Here is an 11,283-nt window from a genome sequence, read left to right as displayed (position 1 = left end):
GTGTCTAGACCACTGATACCTAACAAGTGGTATCAAAGCTAGTACGACGTGCTAACTCAACCGCATATGCGTGATCCTAAGGGAATTAAATGGGTTCCACCAACCCCTTTGGCAGTGATGACGCATCCATTAACCGCTCTCCCGTATTCGATGGCGAGGGATACGCCTACTGGAAAGTCTGAATGAAGATTTTTATTGAGGCCATTGATTCGGATATTTGGGAATCCGTAATCAACGGGCCCTTCGTCCCACTACACTTAGTGGATGACGAACCAAAAGAAAAACCTAAAAGTTTGTGGACCGATGAGGAGCGCAAAAAGGTTTAGTACAACCTACGTGCTAAGAACATAATCACATCGGCCTTATCATATGACGTATTCTTTCGTGTATCTCAGTGTCAAAGTGCCAAGGAGATGTGGGGGCACTTTACAAGTGACTCGCGAGGGCACTAGCGAGGTCAAACGCGCTAGGCTGAATGCGTTGACACATGAATACGAATTATTTTGTATGTTACCAAGTGAATATATTGGCGATATGCAAAAACGATTCACCCATATTGTAAATCATCTCGTTGTACTTGATAAAATTTTTACCAAAGGAGAACTTACTAACAAAGTTTTACGCTGTCTTGACAGGAGATGGCAACCTAAAGTAACTGCAATCATGGAATCTAAGGACCTTGATTCCATGCCTTTGGCGACATTATTCGGAAAGCTTCAAGAGCACAAGATGGAGCTTGGAAGCCTAACCGTGCATGAAGAGTCAGACCGTAAAAAGAAAGGCATATCTCTTAAAGTAACAACATCACAACCTACTGAAGAGATAGATAATGATGACTCTAACTCTAACATTGACGAAGAAACGTTAAACCTTCTCGCGCGAAAGTTTGGGAAATTCTTGAAGAAGAAAGGAGGTTTCAAACGTTTCCAAAAGAAAGAGGCGCGCGAATCAACAAGAAAACGCAAAAATAAAGAGCATTTCACTTGCCATGAATGTGGTAAGCTGGGACACATAAAATTTCAATGTCCCACTTACCTAAAGAAGGTTGATTCAGAAAAGAGCACTCCCCGGGACTTCAAATCGAAGAAAGCTTACATTGTCTGGGGCGTACCAGAGGAAGAGACGACATCAAGCACCTCAGATGAAGAGGAAACCGCAAAGCTATGCTTAATGACTAGAACAGACGAGGCTTGCGGATCGGGTAGTACAAAGGATGCTGATAATGAGGTATATTCTAACACCTCATCTTCTTCTGATGATTCTCCTTCGTATGAGGTTTTATATGATGCATATGTCGAAATGCATGAAAAACTAAAGAAATTAGCTAGGATTAGTGCCGATAGAAAATGGGTAATCCTACTAAATGATCAAAAAATATTATCACTACAAAAAGAATTAGATGAACTGAAATTAGAAAATGAAACTTTAGATCTAATTTTTTCATGTAATTCATACGACTGCTCTAACGATAAATTATGTCAAACAACTGTCTGTGAATCTTGCGATGACTTGAGAAATGAGAATTTAGAAGTTAATGAAAAACTCGCAAAACTTACAGAGAGTCAAAACCAATTAGATACCTTGCTAAGTAAAACAAGAAATGTTGGTGACCATACTGGATTAGGGTATATCCCCCCATTACGTAGAAATAGACTATATAGGAAACCTGTAACTCGTACTAATAAAAAGTCTTATAATAAAAATATAGTTCCTACATGTCTCTATTGTGGCACACATGGCCACACCTCTTACTCATGTTACATAAGGAAATATGGGATAGCGAGTGGTGTTTACGCTTGGGTGAAAAAGGGAGATAAATCTCTGGTTACTAACAGAAAATGACCCAATATAATTTGGGTACTTGAAACCAGCAAGTGATCTATTTTGTAGGTATGTCTATGAACACATGGACAACATTGGTATCTTGACAGCGGATGTTCGAGACGTATGAAAGGAGATAGGTCAAAATTCCTAGACATATCATTGAAGGAAAAAGGTTTCGTGACATACGAAGACAACAACAAAGTGAAGATCCTAGGCACCGGAACAATTGGAAACTCAACTCATGCTGTAATCAAGAATGTTCTATACGTCGAAGGTCTAGAACATAATCTTTTGAATATTAGCCAACTTTGCGACAAAGGTAATCGTGTGTCATTTGATTCTGAATGTTGTATAATCTGTGACGTTTTATCTAATAATGTAAAGTTTGTCGGCTATCGTGTTAATAACATATATATGGTTGACCTGGAGGATGTCACTTCTCTTTTCTCAAAATGTTTTATTTCAAAAGAAGATAACATATGACTTTGGCATAGGCGGGTCACTCACATTCATGTGAAGCATCTAGAAAAATTATCTAAAAATAATCTGGTTATTGGTCTGCCAAAACTTGATTTTAAAACTTGGGATTCTTGTGACATTTGTCAAAAATGTAAACAAGTTAAGAACTCTTTTGGTAAAACGAATGTGATATCCACTACTAGACCTTTGGAGCTTCTCCATATGGACTTGTTTGGACCATCACAGATCATGAGTTTTGGTGGAAGGTTTTATGCTTTGGTAATTGTTGACGATTTTTCTAGATTCACATGGACCCTATTTTTGGCGTCTAAGAGTGATGCATATAAATCTTTTAAATATCTAGCCAAACAAATTCAAAACCAGTTTAACTTTAAAATTGTTTACATACGATCCGACCATGGCGGAGAATTTGAAAACTATAAATTTTGTAATAAGCATGGCATCATGCATCAGTTTTTGGCTCCTCGTACCCCTCAACAAAATGGAGTTGTTGAGAGGAAAAATCGAGTCCTAGAGGAGCTCGCAAGAACCATGCTAAATGAGAGCAAGGTTCCCAAATAATGGTGCTAGTCTAGGAGATTGTGATTGGGTTAACAACTATTTTGATGCTATTGAAGTGTATAAGTCGTGTTTGAGGAGACCTCAACTATATGTTCAAGGTGAATTGACAAAAGTTGGATCGTTATCCGTAGAGAATAGGCTCCTACACTATCTTATTGATTACATACTAATTCAAAGGAACACAAATCATGCACAACCTACTGCGAATGATTTGAGGTTCATGTATGCGGTCAAGGAAAATGTGATGATTAATTGGCCTGAAGAGATCCTGAAGGTCATGTATAATGTCTCTACATCACAATCAAAGTTGCTTCCCTACAATATTTTCATCTCGCGCATTATTGACTATCTGAATATTGATGTTTCCGATACTATTGTTGTAGAATGTTCTGATAAAGATCACTTGATTGGTGAAAGTTTGATCCACAAGATGGCCATCTACAAGTATGACAACACTTGGCAATACTAGGAGGATTTCAACATTGTGAACCTCGACCCATCTGGTGAGGATGATCAAGCTGAAACATATGAGCCGAATGCTACAACTTAGGGGGAGTCTTCTGAAAATGCAACACAAGAACCAGCCTTTGGAACAGCTCTCTTGGATGTTATGGAATTAACAACATGATGGATCTACGTTTTCAGTCTTTAAAGTACACACACCATACTGATTTAGAGAATTTTGAAGAGTGTCAGATTGCCTACATAGATAATCATTATCAAACCTTGAGGAACTTCGTTCAGACAACTGCTGATTCACAAAGCAAGAGGTTGTGTGCCGAGTTCAACAAGTTGAGAACCCTCATCAAGGGTGGTGGTGGCTCGATCATTCCTGACGATAAAGACCTTCCATCTCATCCCTAGTTAGGAGACCTTAGATCCTTAGGTTTATCCTTCCTAGTTTATGGATTATGTTGATCCTTGCTTTCTTCCTCTTGAGAACTTCATTCTCTATTTTGCTTTTGCATATGGATTGTAATAGCTAACTACTTATATTCTACTAAGCTTGTGTTGGTATTATGCATAATTGTACCTTGTTGTTTACAATTGGAAGTAATGCGTTAATGTTTTTAAATTGTCTATTTCATGCTTAATGGATAATTATGTCGTAAATGGTATGGACTTATGTTTAATGGATCTTGATCATGTTTGGTGTATGTACCCCTTTTGATTGATTAAGCCTGATGATTACTATTCAAATATATCACTACTTAATCATTCCATGCTTAATTTGACTTCACATAGCCTTTCATACCATTAAATCAGTTATGTCACTGTTTATTGTCAATTTAATCGATTATGTACTGGTTTTAATCGATTAAATCGTATAAAATTGAGCATTTTTGCAATTTTCTTAAAGCTGGTTGATTAATTAAATGCCCAAAATTAATTGATTAATTACAGTCTGTCTTAACCATATAACTCTTCTGAATTTTGACTATAATTGAATATTTGTATCTTTTTTATAATGTCAAAAGGGGGAGAAATGTTGCTTATTGTGTTTTATGTATTTGTAAGTTGTAAAATAGCTTCAATAGTAATCATTGCGTATCTAAGGGGGAGAGCAAGCGCTTCAACTTTGAATTAACAACCGCTATGCAAATGTACAACATCGTCAAGCTATTTCATCAAATTTAATGTGGAATTTGATGTGGTATTTGTCATCATCAAAAGGGGGGAAATTGAAAGTGCAAAGTGTCAAGGATTGCACTAGCAATGTTTTGCCTATGTTTTGATGAAGACAAGGAGTTAGTAAAAGCTTGAAGATGACTCAACAATCAACATGCCTAGAACTCAATGGTCATATCTAGACTAGGTTATATCAATAGAGTTATATTTCTAAGTAGTCTGCGATGTGTGCCTTAGTTAGTGAGTCTGGGTTAGGTAAACCTATATGCAAGTCCCACAAACCATTAATATTGATATCATATTCATGAGGCATATCATCTAGTTTATTATATGTTCATGCATTAATCATACATGTTATATGTGCATATTAGGCGTAACATAATTGCTAAAACATGTATAGGAGTCAAGCATAACATATAAGTGGTGTACCATTTAATCACGTATAGTTATATGTTGGTTAATCGATTAACGTGGAGTCTTAATCGATTAATGTGGAGTCTTAATCGATTAACATGTCCGTTTTATGTTTTAACTGCGTAACTGAAAAACAGTTTGTAGAGCCAAATTCGTTTTGTATAAATTCTATTAAACTTGCAGAAACGTAAAGCATTTTTGCATATCATTTTGTTGAATTCGTGATTTACTGTNGGCAGAAGAGAGATGCATGTGTGAGAAAGAGAGATTAACATGCTTAGTTGATATTGTTTATGATGTATTGCATGTAGTTTTCATGTGCTTAATCTCATTCATTCTTTCTTGAATGTTCGTGCATTCTGATTAGAGATTTTAAGAGAAAGATTCTGCATTATTTGTTTTGTATTAACTCGCATACATTCATGATGGCTTGTGTTACTTGAGTGTGGGTTAATCTTTGAGTTTTCATTGTTGTAATTTGAGCATATTAGTGCTTAGTAAAACTTTGTTTTTTGTATACTGTTTTGTGCATTGGGTTTTGTCTCTTGGTATCTTACCACCATTGAGATTGAGTGAATCTTTACCAAGGCTTGGAGGTCTTAAATTTAGAGCGATAATCTTGGCTAGGGCTGGATCGAGAGAAAGGTTTTCTTGGGCGATAGGGATAGTCAAACCAAGGTTAGAGGTTCTTGAAATTCAAGAAAGAAGCATCTAGAGTCTTGTAATTGAATTAGTGATGTAACAATACAAAGTTTTCAATATAGTGAAGAGAAATCTCTCAAGATAAGAAGGGGAGGCGTGGATGTAGTTTTCAAGTGGACCCGCAAACAAACCATGATAAAAATCTTATTGTGCAAGTTGTTCTCTCTCAATCTCTTTTATAATTCAAGCTGTTTTAATTCGTGTATTAAGGTGATATTTTGCCTACTGCTACTTTGCCATATCCTTGTTAATTGTACTTCAAATATCTGTTGTATCTCTGCTTGATTGTTGGTAAATAATTGTGCAATTAGCCAATCTGCCAATTCTGTTTCTGATACGTGTTAATCGATTAAGCTCACTGGTTAATCGATTACCTGAGTTGTTTTCCAGAACTGGGTTTTGGTGCAAAAAGCGGTAATTGATAACCGTTACACCTATTCAACCCCTTCTAGGTGTGTCTAGACCACTGATACTTAACAAAATAACATAATGAAAACATTACTTTTTTTTTTTAAAACATAATAATCTTACTTTAGCTATCAAAATTGGGTGTTTGTACTTACTAATCAAATAAATGGTTGACACCGGTGTCTAAAACATAGGTAAGGATCATAGTCATTGAAAACATTCACGTGGGAACAGAAAAATGAAGAATATAATTATATTAAATTGATTATCTTTGAAAAGATTATGTGTGGTTTTCATTAGTTTGAGTATCAACTTTCTTGTCACATTCCCACACTCTTACCTTAAACGCTGGCACAAAATCTTACCTACCATGAGGGCAATGTTTTTGTCGCGTAAGCCTAACTCATTTTGATTGGAATGTTTGCTTACATGCTGTCCATAGATTATTGAACATAGATACATGCATATAAATGTAAATAATGATGTTAATTTTTGGATACTCTTTGGTAGCTGCACCTCAACAATCATATTAGTCTTAAGTTTCCGTGTTTCTGTAACTAGGAAAGGAGTAAACAAAAGTATAAGTAATACTTTTTATCGGTGTTTTAAATTGTGGTTGTAGTGTTATGGTTATTGTAATTGCAGTCGTTGTGATGTAAATTGCGGCCATTGCAGTATGAATTATTTTCTAATTAAAAAAATATTTTTGAATTTGATGCGTTGCGATGCAACCTACTATGGTCCAAATGCAGTCTGATGTGGTCTACTATGATTCAAATGCGGTCTGATGTAGTTGTATTGCAGCTCAATACAGCCGTATCATTGTGATTCAGAGTCACATCACAAATGTGGTGTAATGCGGTTCAAATGCGGTAGTCATCGCAACCAAATATTGCAGCCACATCAGGTGATGCAGTCCACAATTTAAATCACTGGTTGTTATCTTATATTCCAATTGCAACTAATATTGTAATCACATTAAGTGATGCGGTACACAATTTAAATCACGGGAAGTTATATTATGTTCCAAAAGTGTCCAAAATGATACTTACTTTTTGAAAGAAAATTGTTTTCCATACATATATACATGAAGGGTGTCAATAATTTATATGTTATTTGAGAAGAGACAATAATTTATTACTTTCATAAGATTTTTTAAATTTATTTCAATAATTTATAAAGAGACACTTAAGTTTATTCAAAACAGTTACAACAGAAATTAAGCAAATTATTCAAAAAACATGATGTTAAAAGATATTATATTAAATTATGTTAACAAGTGTTGCAAGAGAGTTGTTTAAATATAGAAAAAAGGATGTGTGCACCAACTGTATATGAATTTTATACATTATCATTTCATCATTTACTATTTATATTTTATCATCATTAACTATTTAAAAATAATAATATAAATGAATGGTGAATGTTGTATATAAATCTTTAATTAGTGCATACTCTTAAAGAAAACAATACAAAAAAATTTAGCATTGAAAAATTAAGTCCAATACTTCTCAATATTAAAATAAAACATCAATTTTAAGATGAAATTTCCTAATCCTTATGAAATAAGACACTTGTTAAATTTCCAACTTACATTATATTTTTGTGTAACGTTACTTTCTCAATTAATCTTTCTGCCTAAAGATTCTTGGTTCCACTTATTGTACAAACAATCCAACTCCATTCGTCATCAATTTTGTGCTATATTAAATAATTACAAATATTAATGCTTCATTGCATAACACAGCGTATCTTCCACACAATATAAAATATAATTAGATAATATTGCACCCAATAAAATATGATGTGTGCATATAAAATTGTTAAATTATAATTTACAAATATCATTATCCATAATAAGGTGCAACTGCCAAAAGCACAAAATGTGTCAAAGTGATATCTAGATGAAATTGACTTCCACGTCTAATGACAATACTTATATACGTCTAATGACAATACTTATATATATATATATATATATATATATATATATATATATAGTCCTACAAATTATATCATTGTATGTACCATCATATGTAATTGGTTAGAAAAATAATTAATTATTATTTTTAATTTAAAATTATTTTTTCAATCAATCATAAGCTGATGACACATACAGTGACACAAGTTGTGGGACAGCAGATGTGCATCCTAGCTATATTATTTTAATCTTGTATACAGTGCTCTTTTTGTCTAACAATTTGAAGTTAAACACTTGTTAAGCACATTTATTGTGTATGATTAATGTTTCAATTGTAAATATTTTTGCGTTTTGGTAAGATAAAATTAATATTCTTGGAAAAAAATATTTTGTTCTCTTACTAACTTGTAGATGAAAAAGATAAATATGCTCACTTAAAGGAAAAATAAAAAACTTATATGAGCAGTACATAAAGTAGTAAGTGATGTTTGAAGTTATGATGAAGAGAGAAGAAATGATACATCAAGTTAAATATAATGAATCAAACATAATAATTTGGAGCCAAACATGGTTCAAGACACAACAAATTTAGATAATTAATTTCTTCTTAGTATCAAGACTCAACTAACCAATACAATGAATGCTTACTCTAAACAAATAATTTCTAAAAATCATTGGAACATTGTTGAAGAAGTATCAACTCGTCTATAAAAGGAAGATAAATCTTACAAGAAAAATAAACATGATACAAGAGACAAAAAACGAGTAAGAAAAAAACTTTGTAAAAATCATTTTTGTATAGATTCTTGTATAGAAATTCTATCTTTATAAAAATTCTATTTGTGTATAATTATAACATATTTTGCAATAGGCAAATTAAGCTAAGAGATAGGGAAACAATCATAGAGTTTGTGATTATAAATCTTAGGATATTTTCTTTATGTGTCGTTGACTTGATGATCTTAAATATTCATATAATCACATAGTGAACTATAAAAGATCATTATAACCATATTTGAGATTATAGAGTCTAAAGAGACTTTGTAAGTAAAGAACTTGGGAGTCTGAAGAGACTTTGTAGGTAAACAATACTTGATTATTAGAACTTAAAAAATCTTGATCTAAAAATAATATTTGTTCAATGGAGTGGATATAATTATTAAGTGAATCATAATAAAAATACTTGTATTATTTTCTCTATCCCTTAATATTTTTGAATCAGTTTATTCTAGCCATAACTTTATAATTACATGTGAAATTTTTTATTAAAAATTTATTTTTAAAAACTTAAAACACAATTCAACTCCTTTTAAGTTTCATGTTCCAACTTCTCAATATGTAACTTATTTGACCACCAAATCAATAATGTCCCGAGTCTAGGTAAGGGTCACTATATTATTTAAATGGTGATCACAAGTCCAGGGATTAATCTGATTTCAGCCAATTAAGTATTTATCTAACTATTGGAGTCCCTAATTATATGGAACGATGTTATAATATTATATCATAAATTATGTTTATCAACACATTATTAATCTTTAAGTCTTAATCATTTCACCTATGATTTTTCCTAGTCTCTTTTTTCTTCTAGGAATTGGACTAGCCTCATTTTGTCTATTCTCTTTATGGAGGCTTCTACCGGTCTACTCTTGATATGTTCAAACTACCTAAAGCACAAGTTTATCATCTCTACAAAAGTAGCTTCTCCAACTTTCGCCCTAATGCATTCATTTCTAAATTTATCTTGTCCACTCATACAACACATATTTGCACATATGCTACATGTAGTCTATTCTCTTGCTGTTGTTTTATTTCCCAACATTCATTCTCATATAAAATTGTAGGTCTTATAGTTGTGCAATAAAACTCCACCTTAAGCTTGAGTGATACTATTTTATTATATATTACACTTGAAACACTCTGTCATTTCATCAAACCTGCTTAAATCTTATGGTTCCTATCTCCGTCCATTTTCCTATCATCTTATATGATTGACCCTAGATACCTAAATCTAGTGACTTATGGTATGATATGATATCAATCTTTACCCCGACAATAGAGTTTATCTGTATTATGCTAAACTTACACTCCATATACCTCACATTACTTCAACTTATATGAAATTCATATTTTTCCAAAGCTTGTCTCCACAAAAAGCATGCATTGTAGCTTTGGTTTTTAGATATGTTCAATGAGTACATCTAAGACCAATGCAAATAAGTAGGGGCTCAATATTGACCCTTGATACAGTCTTATGGCAATAAAAAAATCTTATGAGATCCTATCTTTTGTTTTCATGTTGGTCTTGACCCTAACATACATATCTCTATATCTTTGATTGCTCGAATATATGCAATTTTTTTGAAAAAGAAGATAAACTTTATAAGCTAATAACATTGGAACACATCTTCATGGATAAAGAAGAAAGCTCGAGGCTTCTCACTTGCTATATGCACAAATATAGGCAAATAAAATACATATGTTAGCTTTCCAAAAAACCTCTCTATACATCTTATAACGCCCTTCTCCAAATCAATGAAAGACATGTGCATGTCCTTTTGATTCTTTCAATATTTTTCCATCAATCATCCTAACAAATAGGGATGGCAAAATGGGTTTGGCCCGACGGGCCAGCCCGTTCGGATAGGTATTTTTAGCGGGTCGGGCTAGGGGTTTTAGCCCAAAAGCCCATATGCAGCCCGTTTTAGAAGCCAGTTTTTTAAACGGACCATGGAGGGCCGAGCCGGGTTGGCCCGGTGGGCCAACATTAATATTAAACACATACAATTTTAGCTTATGTTTGGATTTATAAAAAAAACATGTAATTATTCTTTCTCCTTGCAAAATGAACATTTAATATCTCATTTTGTACTGATCTATGATCTTCACTCTTATCCAATTTTTGTACTTGTTATAAGATAAAGGTGGAGTTTCATAATTAGGGGTGTTCGAACCAAATTTGAACTTTTAAGTAATTGAAATGGAAAATTGGAAACTCAAACAGAACTACTGATTTTGATTCCTTTTGGAAAATTAATTGAATTCAACTTAGTTTGAATTTATATTTTTAATGTAGTCGAATTCAAATTGAATTGAGTAATATATAAAAGTTCAAGACTATGTTAGTTTATTGTTTAGAATTTACAAGTTTTGAACTAATGCAATATGTTATTATGAGATTGTGTCTTTTGTTTGTAATTTATTGTTTTAAAAGTCATTTATGAGACATGTCAATTACTTGTTTTTGTCTAAAAGCTTTATGTGTGTTTTAAAAAGAAAAAAAAAACGAGCCAGCCCGCAGGCCTGCTAATCCTGCAAAATATGGGTCGGACTGACATTTTGAG

The sequence above is a fragment of the Lupinus angustifolius genome, chromosome LG18 (assembly GCF_001865875.1).
Source record: "Lupinus angustifolius cultivar Tanjil chromosome LG18, LupAngTanjil_v1.0, whole genome shotgun sequence".
Classification (NCBI taxonomy): domain Eukaryota; kingdom Viridiplantae; phylum Streptophyta; class Magnoliopsida; order Fabales; family Fabaceae; genus Lupinus; species Lupinus angustifolius.
Note: the sequence above shows the minus strand (reverse complement) of the source record.